This window comes from Bison bison, unplaced genomic scaffold (genome assembly GCF_000754665.1).
Source record: "Bison bison bison isolate TAMUID 2011002044 unplaced genomic scaffold, Bison_UMD1.0 scf7180017864358, whole genome shotgun sequence".
In the NCBI taxonomy this organism is placed as follows: domain Eukaryota; kingdom Metazoa; phylum Chordata; class Mammalia; order Artiodactyla; family Bovidae; genus Bison; species Bison bison.
In genome coordinates, this window is record NW_011494930.1 from 387,881 (window position 1) to 407,901 (window position 20,021).

Genomic DNA, 20,021 nt, shown 5'->3' on the forward strand with positions numbered 1-20,021 from the left:
CAATATAATATTTAAGAAGTAAAAAAAAAAAAAAAAAAGAGCAACTGTTCATGTATTTCAACCAAAGAAGATAGATACTTTATGGGCTGAGATATAGATTTTCCTATAGAGGTCAAAGATGAACATACTTATCGTGACAACATATAATAATGCATGTGGTGCTAATATAAAAATGTATTATTACCTGAAATATCTGGCTAGACATTTTATTTTTCTGTTTTTAATTTTAATTTAATTTTTAGGTTTTAATTTTTACATTTTGTTTCAATTTTACTATAGCTACTATCTTTTGAGAGCAAATTTCATGTTTTCCTTTTTTATTCATTTTTTGTTTTGTTCTTTGATTTTTTTAAAATTGAGGTTCAATTGCTTTACAATATTGTGTTGATTTCTGCCATATATCAACATGAATCAGCCACAGGTATACATTATGACCCCTCTCTCTTGAACGCTCCTCCCATCTCCCACCCCATCCCCAACTTTAGATTATCACAGAGTACCAGGTTGAGCTCCCTGTGTTATACAGTAAATTCCCACTGGTTATTTATTTTATATATGGAAATGTATACCCCACATCCAAGGGCAAAGGAGAAACCTCAACAAGGTGGTAGAAGGGGTGCAATTGCTTTCAAAATCAAACCTGATACCCATCAGAGATTACCATACTTTGGCTTCAGGTATCAATAGAAAATTGGATTAAAGATCTACTGAGCATGGCCTTGCTCACCAGAGCAAGACCCAGTTTTCCCCACAGACAATTCCTCCCATCAGGAAGCTTCCACAAGCCTTTTAACCTCCCCTATCAGAGGACAAACAATGAAAACCACAATTACAGAACAACTGATCACATGGATCACAGCCTTGTCTAAGTCATTGCAATTAGGAGTCATGCCGTTTAGGGCCATGAAAGAAAGACAGGTCATAATGGAGAGTTCTGACAAAAAGTGGACCATTGGGATGGCAATGGCAAACCGCTTCAGCCTTCTTGCCTTGAGAACCTCATGAACAGTATGAAAAGACAAAAATATATGGCACTGAAAGACGAAGTCTCCCAGTTGGTAGGTGCCCAACATGTTAATGGAGAAGAGAGAAGAAATAGCTCCAAAAGGAAGAGGCTGAGCTGAAGTGGAAAAATGCCCAGCTGTGGATGTGTCTGGTGGTGAAAGTAGTCTGATGATGTAAAGAACAACACTGCATAGGAACCTGCAATGTTAGTTCTATGAATCAAGACAAATTGGAAATAGTCAAACAGGAGATGGCAAGAGTGAATATCGACATTTCAGGAATTGGTGAACTAAGATGGATGGGAATGGGTGAATTTAATTCAGATGGCCACTATATCTACTACTGTGGGCAAGAATCCCTTAGAAGAAATGACATAGCCCTCACAATCAACAAGAGTCCGAAATGCAGTACTTGGGTGCAGTCTCAAAAACAACAGAATGATCTCAGTTTGTCTCCAAGGCAAATTATTCAAGAGCACAGTGATCCAAGTCTATGCTCCAACCACTAATGCTGAAGAAACTGAAGTTTACTGGTTCTATGATGACCTACAAGAGCTTCTAGAACTGACAACTGTAAGAGATATCCTTTTCATCATAGGGGACTGAAATGCAAAACTAGGAAGTCAGAAGTCAAGAGATAATTGGAGTAACAGGTAAGTTTGGACTTGGAGTACAAACTGAAGCAGGGCAAAAACTAATAGAGATTTGCCAAGAGAATGCACTGGTCATAGCAAACACCGTCTTCCAACAAGACAAAAGATGATTCTAAATGGACATGATCAGACGGTAAATAATGAAATCAGATTATTATATAGTTTCCAATCAGAGATGGAGAAGCTTTACACAGTCAGTAAAAACAAGAACCGGAGCAGACTGGAACTCAGATCATGAACAACTTAGTGCAAAATTCAGACTTAAATTGAAGAAAACCATTAGGCCATTCAGGTATGACCTAAATCAAATCCCTTATGGATATACAGTGGAAGTGACAAATAGATTCAAAGGATTAGTCTGATAGACAGAGTATCTAAAGACCTATGGAAGGAGGTAAATAACACTGTACAGGAGGTAGAGATCGAAACCATCCCCAAGAAAAATAAATGTAGAAAGGAAAAATGATTGTCTGAGGGACACTTCAGTTCACTTCAGTTCAGTTGCTCAGTCACATCAGACTCTTTGTGACCCCATAGACTGCAGCACACCAGGCTTCCCTGTCCATGAACAACTCTCGGAGTTTACTCAAACTCATGTGCATTGAGTCGGTGATGCCATCCAACCATCTCACCATCTGTCATCCCCTTCTCCTTCTGCCTTCAATCTTTCCCAGCATCAGGGTCTTTTCAAGTGAGTCAGCTCTTCATGTGGCCAAAGTATTGGAGTTTCAGCTTCAACATCCGTCCTTCCAATGAATACTCAAGACTGATTTCCTTCAGAATGGCCTGGTTGGATCTCCTTGAAGTCCAAGAGACTCTCAAGAGTCTTCTCCAATACCACACTTCAAAAGCATCAATTATTCGGTGCTCAGCCTTCTTTATAGTCCAACACTCACATCCATACATGACTACTGGAAAAACCACAGCCTCGAATAGACAGACCTCTGTTGGCAAAGTAGTGTCTCTGCTTTTTAATATGCTGTCTGGGTTGGTAATAACTTTTCTTCCAAGGAGTAAGTTTTTTTTTTTTTTTTCCTTTCATGGTTGCAGTCACCATCTTCAGTGATTTTGGAGCCCAAAAAAATAAAGTCTGACACTGTTTCCATTGTTTCCACATCTATTTGCCATTAAGTGTTGGTACCAGATGCCATGATCTTCGTTTTCTGAATGTTGAGCTTTAAGCCAATTTTTTCACTCTCCTCTTTCACTTTCATCAAGAGGCTCATAAGTTCTTCTTCCTTTTCTGCCATAAGGGTGGTATCATCTGAATATCTGAGGTTATTGATATTTCTCCCAGAAATCTTGATTCCAGCTTGTGCTTCATCCAACCCAGTGTTTCTCATGATGTACTTTGCATAGAAGTTAAATAAGCAGAGTGACAATATACAGCCTTAATGTACTCCTTTTCCTATTTGGTATCAGTCTGTTGTTCCATGTCCAGTTCTAACTGTTGCTTCCTGACCTGCAGACAGATTTCTCAAGAGGCACATCAAGTGGTCTGGTATTCCCATCTCTTTCAAAATTTTCCACAGCTTATTGTGATCCACATAGTAGGAGGCTTTGGCATAATCAATAAAGCAGAAATAGATGTTTTTCTGGAACTCTCTTGCTTTTTTGATGATCCAGGGGATGTTGGCAGTTTGATCTCTGGTTCCTCTGCCTTTTCTAAAACCAGCTTGAACATCTGGAAGTTCACAGTTCACCTATTGGTGAAGCCTGGCTTGAGAGAAGATCCTTACAAAGAGCTAAGCAAAGAGGAGCAAAGGGCAGAGGAGAAAAGGAAAGTTAAGCACATGTGAATATAAAGTTCCAAAGAAAATAAAGGAGAGGTAAGAAAGCCTTCCTAAGTGAACAATGCAAATAAATAGAGGAAAACAGAATAGGAAAGACTAGAGATCACTTCAAGAAAATTCGAGATACCAGGGGAATATTTCATGCAAAGATGGGTACAATAAAGGACAGAAATGACATGGACCTAACAGATGTAGAAGAGATGAAGAATAGGTAGCAAGAATACACAGAAGAATTATACAAAAAAGATCTTAATGACCCAAATTAATCACAAGGGTTTTATCACTCAAATAGAACCAGACATCCTCGTGTGCAAAGTCAGTGGACCTTAGGAAGACTCACTTGAACAAAGTTAGTGGAGGTGACGAAATTCCAGCAGATCTATTTCAATTGTAAGAGATGATGCTTGAAAGTGCAGCACTAAATATGCCAGCAAATTTGGAAAACACAGCAGAGGTCACGGGACTGGAAAATGTCCGTTTTCATTCCAATCACAAAGAAAGACAATGCCAAAGAATGCTGAAACCACCACACAATTGCACTCATCTCACACACTAGCAAAGAAATGCTCAAAATTCTCCAAGCCAGGCTTCAATAGTATGTGAACCATGAAATTCCAGATGTTCAAGTTGGATTTAAAAAAGGCAGAGGAACTAGAGATCAAATTGCCAACATCTGTTGGATCATTGAAAAAGCAAGATAGTTCCAGAAAAGCATCTACTTCTGCTTTATTGACTAAACTAAAGCCTTTGACTGTGTGGATCACAACAAACTTTGGAAAATTCTTCAAGAGATGGGAATACCAGACCACCTAACTTACATTCTGAGAAATCTGTATGAAGGTCATGAAACAACAGTTTTAACTGAAGTGGAACAATGGGACTGGTTCCAAATTGGGAAAGGGGCACATCAAAGTTTTGTTTTGTCACCCTGCTGATGTAATTTATATGCAGAGTACATGATGCAAAATACCAGGCTGGATGAATTACAAACTAGAATCAAGATTGCCAGTTGAAATGTCAATAATCTCAGATATGGAGATTACAGTACCCTTATGGAAGAAAGCAAAGAGGAAATAAAGAACCTCCTGATGAAAGTGAAAGAGGAGAGTGAAAAAGCTGGCTTTAAACTCAACATTCAAAAAACTAAGATGACATCTAGTCTCATTATTTCATGGCAAATTGATGGGGAAACAGTAGAAACAATGACAGACTTTATTTTCTTGGACTCCAAAATCACCACATATTGTGACTCCAGCCATGAAATTAGAAGATTCTTGCTCCTGGGAAGAAAAGTTATAACAAAGATGGACAGCATATTAAAAAGCAGAGGCATTACTTTGCCTGCCAATGTTCATATAGTCAAAGCTATGGTTTTTCCAGTAGTCAAGTATGGACGTGAGAGTTGGACCATAAAGAAGGCTGAGTGCTAAAGAATTGATGCTTTTGAACTGTGGTGTTGGAGAAGACTCTTGAGAGTGCCTTGGACTGCAAGGAGATCAAACCAGTCCATTTGAAAGGAAGTCAATCCTGAATATTCATTGGAAGATCTGATCATTTGGCCATCTGATGCTGGAGAAGATTGAAGACAGGAGGAGAAGTGGACAGCAATGGATGAGATGGTTGGATGACATCACTGACTCAATGGACATTAGTTTGAACAAGGTCTTGGAGATCGTGAAGGACAGGGAAGCCAGGTATGCTGTAATCCATGGACTGTCAAAAAGTTGGACATGACTGAGTGGCTGAACAACAGCAGTATGTTTCCATTTTACTCTCTTTGTCCCGCCCTCTCTCCTACTGTGTCCACAGATTCTTTTCTATGTCTGAGTCTCCATTGCTGTCCTTCAAATAGGATCATCAGTTCCATCTTTCTATATTCCTTTTTCATGCTAGCTTGGTATCCTAAAAACTGATAATATCTGCCAGATTGCTGATCTATGAAGGTATTCAAAGTTGTTTTCTTTGCATACTAGTTGAGTCTATTGCTGCTTGCCAGAAGTTTCCATGAAGAATCACTACTTTTCTACACCCAGAAGGATCTGCAACTTTGCTTTCTAACATAATACTTGATTATTGATCTGAATAATATTAAACAGTTACTATGTACAAAAAGTCCTTAAAATATATATCACCATCCCTCCAATTCTCAAAAGTTCCAAACTGCAGTTTATCACAAATGTTCGGATCCTAGACTAACTCTTTTAAAGCTCTATAATCTATTTTGTAGTGCAAAAATATAAACAATGTTGATATCATGAAAAAAAAAATCAAATGAGAAGTAATGTTTTTTAGTCTCATTTTATGACTAATGAAAACTATATGAGGGGAAAATGATTGCTGGAAACTACGTCAAGCTACTGAGACTACAATAAATCTAAGTGAAACACATTTATGAGGAAGTCTAATAATGAATTTTCTGGTCTGAAATGTTTTGTGGTTTTGACCCTACAAAGTTTACACTATTTGTCAGATGATACTTTCAACATAAGAAAACGAAAAATACAGAAAATGACTTATCTTAGACATTTAGACTCAGAATTTGTCTAGGGCCATGAAATTTACAAGACAAAGGATTATTAGTTTGCTTGTATTAACATTCATTAAATCTTTAAAATTCTGCTCATCTTTGGGAACAGGTGATCTATGAAAGCAGAGAAAAATACCTTTTGTGTCAGTTATTTTCAGTTCTAATTTTTATTTTAGTCTTATTTAGGGATGTAATTAAACCTACATCCCAGTAAAATTAAGCAGAGCAGATAAGATATGTCTGCAACAGGAAGTTTGTGCCTTCACTCTGGTTGTCATTTTTCACTTGCTTTGGGGCACTTTCTCTTTCTCTGTGCATGGGATTTTGCAGGCTAGAATACTGGAATGGATTGGCATTTTCTCCTCCAGGGGATTTTCCAGGCCCAGGGATCAAATCCACACCTCCTTTTATCTTGCATTGCAGGCAGATTCTTTACTGCTGAGCCACCAGGGAAGTCCTTTTATGTCTGCCATACACAGTAACTTTGGGGATCCAGCTAAAAGCCAAGTGTTCAGAAGCTGTCAAGAAAGAACTTATATCACATCTATGTTGTTGTTGTTGTTACTGACTTACAAGCAAGACACACTGTGTTAATGAGAAATAGTCAATTCTAGTATAAATTTTATACAAAAGAGAATTCATAAGCTCTATTAGAAGATTTTTTTTTCTTTTTTTTAGAACTACTTTCTAATGAATGGGATTCTATTTAGCAGTATTATGTGTGCAAAGTGCTTAATTTTTTTGGTTACATATGGTTTTCAAATAGGGAAACCCTACCTTTTCTTTTTTGTCCAGTGACTTGGATCTAGCCTGAGGGCATCCATTACCCATGGCAAAGTTAGGAATACTTTGCAGCTTATAGCTAATGACTGAGGTTGGGATTCATTAAATGCAGTCATCTAGTCTTCAATTTTGATGTCTAAATTTGCTTGAGGAGCTTATGTTAGGGATTCTCAGGAGAAGGAAAAAGAAAATGTACTTTAAGTGTGGGATGCAAAAGGCACCCCTTAAGACTAGGAAAAAAATCAGTGAATTATCAACTATTTACCTCTCACTCAAAATCTCCTCTTGAGAGTGACAGGACCTCAGAGAAAATAAATTCATGCATGCACAGAGAGGCGAATCACATTCATAGAGTTCTTCAGTTTTGTCAAAGCTTCCCATACTCCAAGTTGAGTATGAGATCTACAAAACCACAAGTGACTAAAAATGAGGTGCATCAGGTTCAACACAAGTGCTTTTTTGATTTGTGATTAAATTTGATTTGATTAAATTTAAGAACTTTGATTACTTCTGACCAAACTACATAATTGGTAAAATTATGTAAGTAAAAATCTTCCACATAAATTTCTTATTTCTGTGTACTGTAGATTTTGATAAAGTTGCTATTGAACTTCAATATTTTTCAAATAGTCATGCCATTCTTAACTACTGATATTCTAGTATGTTCTCTACATCAAATTATCTGTTTTTATTTTGTTTTTCAAAGGAATTGTTATTTTAGTCTCATGATATCACAAGGTATATGGCTTGGAGTATTTGTGGAAAACATTAGTGTTAATTGGTCACTGTTTAAGTAACAATTTTTCTAGAGAATTTACTTGATTTTTTTTTTTTTACTCTGGAAATTTGATCTGCAGATTATGTCTACAATATAAGGGCTGAAATGTTTAGAATCATCATAAAGAAGAATCAAGAAATAAATGAAGAATCACTCTCATTTTAAAACAAAGTAAACAAACCACAATATAAACTGAAAAAAAAGAAAAGAAAATAACAAAATATTGCTCCTTATAGTTGATATCACATTTTGATATCATATCATAGTTGATATCCCTGTAGTTGATATCATATTTTGCTTATTGTTATATCATGCTAACAAATAAGAATACTATTAAATCATTTTCTATTTCTAGTCTAAAAGACAATTTTATAGTGCACAGATAATTCTGTTAGTACATGTTGACATATATTTATGTCTTTATAGACTGAAAATGCTGATGACAAATATTGCTTAATTATCTTTGATCAAATTGAACTGTAATGAAGAATCTTATTTTCTAACATTTAGAAAAATAAAACAGACATTTTACCATTTAATGAGCTTCAGAAACAACAAAATCTTGAGCATGTCATCTGGCAACATCATCGAATTATTTTTTTTCTAGTTGGCAAAGAAATCAGAAAATGAGCTGAAAACCATCAGCATCACACACACTAATTTATAAACTGAATTTTCCAGTTCAAAGGGATTGAAATACCAAGTTGTCTATGACTTGGAGTGAGGAACACCTGCCATTTGTTTTGTACTTATCAGTTATCAGATCTTCCAAGAGCACATATATGTGTCACAATCAAGGCATTTTATTACCTACTCAATGTGGGCTATTTTGGATGTTTGTTAGGATAGATCTTAAAATTGCTCATGTTAATGTATGGCAAAACCAATACAATATTGTAAAGTAATTAGCCTCTAATTAAAATAAATAAATTTCTTTAAAAAGCTAAAATAAAAACAATTAAAAAATTGCTTATAGTCAAAACAACATTGTTGATAGAAAATAGATTCACTACTTGCACGAGACCAGTATCGGGATTTATGAAAGTAGATTAAAATCTAACTGATCTACCATGCAAATTGATGAATAAGTTATCAAAAATAATTTATTAAAATGAGCTAAAACTGAGGCAGCAATTGTCAAATGTACATGTGTATAAAATGCAATTATATATGTAGAGGGCCTACCTGTGGCTCAGATGGCAGATAATTTACCTGCAATGAGGGAGATCCAGGTTCAAGCCCTAGGTCAGAAAGGTCTGAAGAAGGGAGTAGCTACCCACTCCAGTATTTTTGCCTGGAGGATTTGATGAACAGAGAAGCCTGGTGGGCTAAAGTTTATGGAGTTGCAAAGACTTGGATATGGCTGAATGACAAACGCTATATATGAAGACTAAAATTGTACTTGTTTTAAATATAAATGAGTAAAAATCAGTTCTTTGAGGAAGAAAAAAATTATGACCCAGAAATTTTTATCCTGGAAAAAATATTTATTATAAATTAAAAGAAAAGTAAGAGTAAAGAAAGAATTGTGGCTTCCCAGGTGGCTCAGTGGTAAAGAATCACCTGGCAAGAAGGAGACGTGGGTTTGATTCCTGGGTGGGAAAGATGAATAAGGAAATGACAACCCACTCCAGCATTTTTGCTTGTAAAATCCCACGGACAGAGGAGCCTAGCAGGCTACAGTCCATGGTGTCACAAAGAGTCAGATATGACTTAGTGACTAAACAAAAATAGTGGCAATAAGAGAAAGAAAGAATAGACGACTATTTTAACCATCTGAATTATTTAAAATGTATATTTGACTATACACTGCATATTAGAGGCTCTTAAACAGTATTTTCAGAAAGACTTTTCAGTTCAATATTATCAAATTATTGGGAATAGATAATTTTGTGATTAAAAGTTCAAAATAGATATTAGAAAAGTTGTGTTTTTTTTTTTCTACAAAATCATATTCTCACATACAACATAAGAGGAAACAGAAGGCATGCATCTTTCTACTGCCTTTCCTTGTCCTTATGGAAAGATGGTGTATACTCATCATATTTAATAATAGACTCGCAAAGTTTTAAAAAGGAAATTATTGTTTCATCCTTTCTTTCTTACATATTATCTCTCAAATATAGTCTGAGTTTTCCTAAAACTTTGGAAAAATTCTTTAAGTGTTACAGTGGTTGTTCTGAGAGAATAAAATGCATGGTATTAGTAAAATAATGGTAAAATAGGGATTTAAAAATTAGGTAAATATATGTCAAAATGTGCAACATCAACTATTTATGATGTTAGTATGGGAATATAGATTTAAGATGTGCAAAGCAAAACAATGAATTTATTTGATTAAGTAATAGTGTTTTAATTTTTTATTGAGATAAAATTCATCTGAACAGAAAATGAACTATTTTGAAGTGTGCATTGAAATGACATTTAGTACATTCATAATATTGTGTGAATTCCTCCTCTAACAAGTTTCAAAACACATTATTCTCCCCGAAAGAAGATGCTCTATGCATTGGGCACACACACTTGAGAACAAATGTTTTAAAACTTATTAGTAACTGGGTTCCAGAAAAAAAAAAAAAAATGCACCACTATATTAAAAAAAGTTAATGAGAGAGAAACTTCACTTGTTTTTCTTTTTGTTTGTTTGTTTAATATGGTGAAGATTATATATTGACAAATTTTTAATTCACAATATTCTCAGTTTTAGGGCAAGTATATATATTGTGATTATCTTGCTTGTTTTATTTGGAATATATTTCAAAAACATCTCTAAGTGGGGGAGAATCAAATTTAATTTCTTAAACTGAAAGCAGAGGAATATGCATCTGATCATCTCATTCCATTTCATTGCAAGTTTCACATATATTCTTGGGAACAGCCTCCCAAGGATTAAAGTAGCTCCTTAGGGGAACAAAACAGGAGCCCCTGGGGTGTTAGAAGTAAACATTAGAGCATTCACTTCTCATACTTCAAAAATTCTATTCGGGATATATTTTAAAATGTTAATGATAAAATACAATCATACACTTAGATGGTTGTTTAACCAACAATTGTTGGAAGAATATCATTAAAGAATTTAGGGCCCATTAGCTTTCCTATATCCATCATACTGTTTCCATGGATACCTCTCAAGCATGTTTCTTAATCAGTTCTACTACAAGATCCATTAGTATATATAATATATATATATATATATGTAATCTGTCCAGATTATATATAAGATAATATGCTTATTATGTGGACAAATTGTGTTGATTCATCCTTTGTTCATCATCCTGATTCTCTGAATCTTCTTGAAGGTTGCCTGATGCCCTTTGGTATGGTAATACAATTCTTCTGCTCTTTACAGTTTGTAAGAAGTTGAACAATTTGCTATGACTGATTAACCCTGCCATGGTCTCTGTTTGGTCCTAAACATGGGAGGGCTGCCAAGAGCTCTCTCGCTTGGAGCTGTCTTCCTCAAAGCAGCATCCTAGGGAACATGATTTTTCTCTCTCTACAGCTGCTCTGCTGGCCTATTTCTAACTATCTCCCAGGTAAAACAAAAGTAATACACACATGGCTTGGATTTTCTCAGTTAAAAATAAGCCATCTTTTGATTGTTGGTGAGGATTAATGAGAACGCCTGATACCTAAAGTGTCATCTATTCTATATCCTGGATAATCTTTCTTTACTCTTTAATGAGATAAGACCTGGGCTGAATATAACTACCTTTACTTTCCAGAGAGTGATGCTTTTGTTTGTTTGCTGTTTATAATCCCAATACTATTCTGAAGCCTTTTTCTCTTCTCTGCATCTTCCCTTCTGATCCCCTTACACTGGTCTTACCTTTGGCTTTATGTTTCTCTAATCTCTGAATCACTGATGGATCCCTCATCATCCTCAGTGATCTATGTGAGTCATTCATGTGAGCACAAGGAAGACTTAGCATATCCAGGACTATTATTGGAAGTCACCTCACTGACAGATATCCACAGGATTCTGCTTTAGGATTTGCACAAATTAGAGTTATTTTCTTTATTATATTTTACTAAGTATATCCAAAAAAGAGAATAGCTGATGATTCTGGGGGTGATAATTACATGCCACTCAGATTAAAGTTCTCTCTTTTTTAAAAATTTTATTTTATTTTAAAACTTTACATAATTGTATTATTTTTGCCAAATATCAAAATGAATCCGCCACAGGTATACATGTGTTCCCCATCCTGAACCCTCCTCCCTCCTCCTTCCCCATACCATCCCTCTGGGTCGTCTTAGTGCACTAGCCCCAAGCATCCAGTATCGTGCATCGAACCTGGACTGGCAACTCATTTCTTACATGATCTTTTACATGTTTAAATATCTTTCTCCCAAATCTTCCCACCCTCTCCCTCTCCCATAGAGTCCATAAGACTGTTCTATATATCAGTGTCTCTTTTGCTGTCTCGTACACCGGGTTATTGTTATCATCTTTTTAAATTCCATATATATGCATTAGTATACTGTATTGGTGTTTTTCTTTCTGGCTTACTTCACTCTGTATAATAGGCTCCATTTTCATCCACCTCATTAGAACTGATTCAAATGTATTCTTTTTAATGGCTGAGTAATACTCCATTGTGTATATGTACCATAGCTTTCTTATCCATTCATCTGCTGATTGCCTGCTGATGAACTTTATCAGCTGAGGGTTGTTTTCCTTTGAAGTTCTTCACATAGTAATTATTTATGCTTATCCACAACTTAGATAAGTAGTTTAAAATCCATTACATTAAGGATACTATGCAGAGAAAATGACAGAGTAGGGCAATGCTGAGCTCAGCTGCCCCCATGAATACATAAGAATATATCTACACTTGGGGGTACTTGTGCCAAAACAAGCTGGAAAGAAGGTTCTTCTACAACCAATGCTGTAAAGAAATAGCCACACGGAAGTGGTTAGGAAAGCAGGAGAAGTGACTTGTTTGAGACCCATAATCCTAGCAGAGACATAGAAGAGGAGAGGGGTGTTACAGGCTTTGAGACCCTCCCTGGGAATCAAGGTCAAGCCACATAGTAGGCAACCTAGCCCTAGGGTCTGATACCAAGAAGGTGAGTCTCCTTAACTGCTTTGAAAATAAATGGGACCAATAGGAGGCCTGTAAGAAATGAAGATTATTAAGAAATGAAGACACATGCTTACTTACTCCTAGGAAAGAACCAAGGCAGCACATTGAAAGCTTGTGGAGTTCTGACCTGTTTGCTGAGACCGCCCCAATCCACATCCCATCCTATACCAGGCATCTGCTCCAGCCCCTCAAGCTGCTCTCCAGTGGGATGGAGGCTGCAAGTGCCAGAGAGAAAGCACACACTTAGACCTGCCTCACAAAGGCAGAGGTAGCCTTTGCCAGGATGCATGTCCCTGTCCACACACGGAATGAGTGAAAGTAGCTCCAGGGAAGATGCTAATGTTATTTTCAGGAGTGTAACCATCTCAGTGGTGAAACATCAACACTTCTGGCTTCTGCCACTAACGCAGTGAAAGCAAACTCTGCCATCATACACACAGAGGAAACCCTGCTATCTCAGGGCTTCTATTCCAGCCTCTTAGGTTCTGCTCTTGCCCCAACAGGGTGGGGATGTCCACTGAGCAGAGGAGAAATCCACCTCACACCTGTCTATGGTTCTAGCCCCTCCATCTCCAGCCTCACCTCACAAGGTGATAGCTGATAGGACACCCTGAGGGAAGATGTGGCCCCTGCTCACTTCAGATCCAGATCTTCCATCAAAATTGCTGAGCACACATAGACTGTACACGGACACTCCCACAAAAGGACAGTGCAAGACTGGAGTAGGTAACAGTTTTACCTAGTTTCACAGAAAAAGAGAAAGTTAACAAAATGAAAGTGTGGAGTAACTTGTTTCAAATGAAAGAACAAGGTAAAGAACCCCTGAAAAAACCCTAATGAAAGAGAGATAAACAATTTTAGAGATAAAGAGTCCAAAGCAATAGTAGTAAGAATAATAACTAAATTAGGGGAAAGAATAAATGAACACAGAGAAAATCTTCTCTCTCTCTCTCTTTTTTTTTTTGGAAGGTAATTATTTTACAATGTTGTGTTGGCTTCTGCTGTACAAAAATTTTAAGAAAGAACTTGAAAATTTAAAAAAAAGAAAAAAACAGAGCTGAAGGATACAATAACTGAAGTGAAAAACACATTAGAAAAATTAGCATCATATTAGGTGATACAGAATGAATAAATGATCTAGAAGATAGAATACTGAAAGTCAACCAATCAGAATAGCAAAAACAAAAATAAAAAATTGAAAAATGAGGCTAGTTTAAGGTACTCTGGATTGGTATACAACATCACATACAACAAGCCTACTAATATTCATTTTATAAGAGTTCTAGAAGGAGAAAAGGAAAAAAAAAAAAAGGATAGAAAAGTGTATTTGATAAAACTACGGCTAAAGATTTCCCTAATCTGAAGAAACAGAGATCCATGTGTTGTAGGAAACTATGTGTCATGCAAAAATGGTCATGTCCCAGGTCTCCAGTGAGTGCCTGGGATGAGCCACCGAGTGAGGTTCCTTAGCATCACACAGGAAAGAATTCAATTAAATGACTCATCCACAAGCACCATGACAGTTCCAAGGCCTGTCATAAAAGACCAAAAAATGGATGGTGTCCCAGCTCCTGGAAATCCCCGCCCCTTCACTTCACTATGACTTGGTTCATTTAATCGAACCAAGTCATAGTAAAGTGAAAGAAGGTTTATCTAGACAGATACACACTTTACAGACAAACTGTGGGCCATCTCAGAAGGTGAGAGAGGTGATCCCAGTGCATGGGATTATCTCTTTGGAAAGTTAGAGGGGCCGTGAAGTGTGGGGATGGTTAGCTTTTATGGGCTGGGTAACTTCATAGGCTAATGAGTGGGACAGTTATTCCAATTATCTTGGAGAAGGGGCGGGGATTTCCAGGAGCTGGGACATCACCTATTTTTTGGTCTTTTATGGCAGGCCTTGGAACTGTCATGGTGCTTATGGATGAGTCATTTAATTAATATTATAGTAAGCATATAGAGAGGCTCACGGTTTAGCAGAAGTCAACTCTTTCACCATCTTGGGACTAGCTAGTTCTAACCATTTTTGCTATATCCTGTTCTTAATAGTTGTGTTATTCTTTTGACAGCTATGCCCTGACCCGTTCCTTCTGTCTCATGTGTACAGGTAGTACAGAGGTTCACAAATAAAATTAATCTAAACAGACTCATACCAGATATATCTTAATTAAAGTGACAATATTAAAGACAGCAAGAGATAAAGAATCATGTATAAAAGAATCTCCATGAGGCTAAAAGCTTATTTTTCCTGCTGAAAATTTGCCAAAAAGAACTGACATGAGGTACATAAGGTACTGGGTGGGGTGTACAGGGGGGACCTGAAACCTAAGATACTTTGTCCACCAAGATTATCATTTAGAGTCAAAGGAGAGATAGGTTCTCAAACAAGCAAAAACTAAAATAATTAATTACTAATATATTGAACTTATAAGTGTTATTGCATTTTTTTTCAGTGAAAAAAGAGTAGGTTACAACAAGAGGCAAGAATATATAGCAAAAGGGAAAATACCACTAATAAAGACAGATGAGATCAGATCAGTTGCTCAGTCGTGTCCAACTCTGTACGACCCCATGAATTGCAGCACGCCAGGCCTCCCTGTCCATCACCAACTCCCGGAGTTCACTCAGACTCACGTCCATTGAGTCAGTGATGCCATCCAGCCATTTCATCCTCTGTCGTCCCCTTCTCCTCCTGCCCCCAATCCCTCCCAGCATCAGAGTCTTTTTTAATGAGTCAACTCTTCACATGAGGTGGCCAAAGTACTGGAGTTTCAGCTTTAGCATCATTCCTTCCAAAGAAATCCCAGGGCTGATCTCCTTCAGAATAGACTGGTTGGATCTCCTTGCAGTCCAAGGGACTCTCAAGAGTCTTCTCCAACACCACAGTTCAAAAGCATCAATTCTTCAGCTCTCAGCCTTCTTCACAGTCCAACTCTCACATCCAAACATGATCACAGGAAAAACCATAGCCTTGACTAGACGAACCACTGTTGGCAAAGTAATATATCTGCTTTTGAATATGCTATCTAGGTTGGTCATAACTTTCCTTCCAAGGAGTAAGCATCTTTTAATTTCATGGCTGCAGTCACCATCTGCAGTGATTCTGAGGCTGAAAAAATAAAGTTTGACACTGTTTTCAATGTTTCCCCATCTATTTCCCATGAAGTGATGGGACCGGATGCCATGATCTTCATTTTCTGAATGTTGAGTTTTAAGCCAACTTTTTCACTCTCCGCTTTCACTTTCATCAAGAGGCTTTTTAGTTCCTCTTCACTTTCTGCCATAAAGGTCGTGTTATCTGCATATCTGAGGTTATTGATATTTCTCCCAGCAATCTTGATTCCAGCTTGTGTTTCTTCCAGTCCAGCGTTTCTCATGATGTACTCTGCATAGAAGTTAAATAAACAGGGTGACAATATACAGCCTTGACGAACTTCTTTTCCTATGTGGAACCAGTCTGTTGTTCCATGTCCAGTTCTAACTGTTGCTTCCTGACATGCATACGGATTTCTCAAGAGGCAGGTCAGGTGGTCTGGTATTTCCATCTCTTTCAGAATTTTCCACAGTTTATTGTGATCCACACAGTCAAAGGCTTTGGCATAGTCCATAAAGCAGAAATAGATGTTTTTCTGGAACTCTCTTGCTTTTTCCATGATCCAGTGGATGTTGGAAATTTGATCTCTGGTTCCTCTGCCTTTTCTAAAATCAACTTGAACATCAGGAAGTTCACAGTTCACATATTGCTGAAGCCTGGCTTAGAGAATTTTGAGCATTATTTACTAGCGTGTGAGATGATTGCAATTGTGCGGTAGTTTGAGCATTCTTTGGCATTGCCTTTCTTTGGGATTGGAATCAAAACTGACCTTTTCCAGTCCTGTGGCCACTGCTGACTTTTCCAAATTTGCTGGCATATTGAGTGCAACACTTTCACAGCATCATCTTTCAGGATATGGAATAGTTCAACTGGAATTCCTTCACTTCCACTAGCTTTGTTCATAGTGATGCTTTCTAAGGCCCACTTGACGTCACATTCCAGGATGTCTGGCTCTAGGTCAGTTATCACACCATCGTGATTATCTGGGTCGTGAAGATCTTTTTTGTACAGTTATTCTGTGTATTCTTGCCATCTCTTCTTAATATCTTCTGCTTCTGTTAGGTCCATACCATTTCTGTCCTTTATCAAGCCCATCTTTGCATAAAATGTTTCTTTGGTATCTATGATTTTCTTGAAGAGATATCTAGTCTTTCCCATTCTGTTGTTTTCCTCTATTTCTTTGCATTGATCCCTGAAGAAGGCTGTCTTATCTCTCTTGCTATTCTTTAGAACTCTGCATTCAGATGTTTATATCTTTCCTTTGCTCCTTTGCTCTTCACTTTTCTTCTTTTCACATCTATTTGTAAGGCTTCCCAAGACAGCCATTTGGCTTTTTTGTATTTCTTTTCCATGGGAATGGTCTTGATCCCTGTCTCCTGTACAATGTCACGAACCTCTTTCCATAGTTCATCAGGCACTCTATCTATCAGATCTAGGCCCTTAAATCTATTTCTCACTTCCACTGTATAATCATAAGGGATTTGATTTAGGTCATACCTGAATAGTCTAGTGGTTTTCCCGACTTTCTTCAATTTAAGTCTGAATTTAGCAATATGGAATTCATGGTCTGAGCCACAGTCAGCTCCTGGTCGTATTTTTGCTGACTGTATAGAGCTTCTCCGTCTTTGGCTGCAAAGAATATAATCAATCTGATTTCGGTGTTGACCATCCGGTGATGTCCATGTATAGCATCTTCTCTTGTGTTGTTGGAAGAGAGTGTTTGTTATGACCAGTGCATTTTCTTGGCAAAACTCTATTAGTCTTTGCCCTGCCTCATTCCGTATTCCAAGGCCAAATTTACCTGTTACTCCAGGTGTTTCTTGACTTCCTACTTTTGCATTCCAGTCCCCTATAATGAAAAGAACATCTTTTTTGGGTGTTAGTTCTCAAAGGTCTTGTAGGTCTTCATAGAACCGTTCAACTTCTTCAGCGTTACTAGTTGGGTCATAGATTTGGATTACTGTGATATTGAATGGTTTGCCTTGGAAACGAACAGAGATCATTCTGTCATTTTTGAGATTGCATCCAAGTACTGCATTTCAGACTCTTGTTGACCATGATGGCTACTCCATTTCTCCTGAGGGATTCCTGCCCGCAGTAGTAGATATAAAGGTCATATGAGTTAAATTCACCCATTCCAGTCCATTTCCAGTCAACATTCACTCTTGCCATCTTTTGTTTGACCACTTCCAATTTGCCTTGATTCATGGACCTGACGTTCCAGGTTCCTATAAAATATTGCTCTTTACAACATCGGGCCTTGCTTCTATCACCAGTCACATCCACAGCTGGGTATTATTTTTGCTTTGGCTCCATCTCTTCATGCTTTCTGGAGTTATTTCTCCACTGATCTCCAGTAGCATATTGGGCACCTACTGACCTGGGGAGTTTCTCTTTCAGTATCCTATCATTTTGCCTTTTCATACTGTTCATGGTGTTCTCAAGGCAAGAATACTGAAGTGGTTTGCCATTCCCTTCTTCAGTGGACCACATTTTGTCAGATTTCTCCACCATGACCCGTCCATCTTGGGTTGCCCCACGGGCATGGCTTAGTTTCATTGAGTTAGAAAAGGATGTGGTCCTAGTGTGATTAGATTGACTAGTTTCCTGTGAGTATGATTTCAGTGTATTTGCCCTCTGATACCCTCTTGCAACACCTACCGTCTTACATGGGTTTCTCTTACCTTGGACGTGGGGTATCTCTTCACGGCTGCTCCAGCAAAGTGCAGCCATTGCTCCTTACCTTGGACGAGGGGGTATCTCCTCACCGTGCCTTTCAAGGCTGTAGATAACCCACTTAAGTAGCTAGCATGAAAGAAAAAAGTTGTAAAATCAGTTATAAATAAAATAAAGAGTAAAGGGATATATATGAAGATGTAAAATAAGACATTAATCACATAAAAATGTAGGAGGAGAACAAAAAGTATAACTCTTTTAGAAAGTGTTTTAACTTAAATGCTTTAAAACAAGTGGATATATTTACAGGTCAACTTATATTAATCTCATGGTAACCACAAGCCAAAAGCCTACTGTAACTACGTAAAAACTAGAGAGGAAGGAACACAAGCATACTACTAAAGAAAATTATCAAAGCATGAGGGAAGCGACTAAAAAATAAGAAAAGAACTGCAAAAACATGAAAATGAGTAACAAAATGACAATTACATATCTGTAAATAATAACTTTAAATTTCAATAAACTAATAACTCCAATAAAACACAGGGTGGCTTATTGGATTGGGGGGAGGGGAAAGACTCATCTATATACTGCTTACAAGAGATTCACTTTAAAGACACACATAGACTGAAAGTGAAGGAATAGGAAAAGATATTCCATGCAAATGCAAACAAGTAGAAAACTTGGGTAGCAATACTTATATTAAAGTAGATTTGAAAACAAACTCTAGGCAGTTTATATAGATGCTGAGCTCACTACCTTCCATGGGCGCATTGAGATTACAAATATTTAAAGAGCAACTATTGATGCAAAAGACCAAAGTCTAGAATAAAATATACTCTACAACTAAAGATATAAAGAAGGAACCTCTATGTGTTGTGTAGGAGAGGAGAAGTTGTGGTATAATCAAGACTACCACCCCAGGTAAGTAAATCACAAGTCATAAGAAAATTACAACTGGAGATATTCTCCACAAGGAGCAAAGGCTCCCCAGACTGGGGATCTTGCACCAGGAAGACAAGCCCTCAGAATATTTGGCTTTGAAGAACAAGAAGACCCAATTTCATGAAATACAGAAGTCTGTTGGAAATAGAGACTCCACTCTTAAAGGGCACTCACAAAATCTCACACTCCAAGATTCAGGGCAGATGCAGTCATTTGAAAGGAGACTGAGTCAGACCTACCTTCAGATCCTGAAGAATTTCCTGGAGAGGCAGGAGGCAACTGGACCTCACCCTAAGGACATAGACACTGGGACAGCTGTTTCTGGGAGCTCATTCTACCATGCGAACCCATGTGGGCAAGCACCATTTTGGAGTCCTCCTTATTTACTATAACTGTGATTTGACCCTGCCTACCAGCACCAGTACTAGGAGCTCTCATGCTAAGCAAATAGGCCCGTTGTGAGGACAGGGGCTCTGGCCGCAGCAGACGTGGGACACGAAGCATGAGGCATAAGCCCTCTTGGAGGAAGGTCACCATTAGCCCAAACATAAGGCCGCTGAGCAGACAGCACATGAACTGAAAGAAATTCTTGCACTGTTATGAACTGGGATCCACAACAGATTCCCCAACCCAGGAATCCAGAAAAGGGACCGAGAACCCTGAGGGAATTTGATGTTG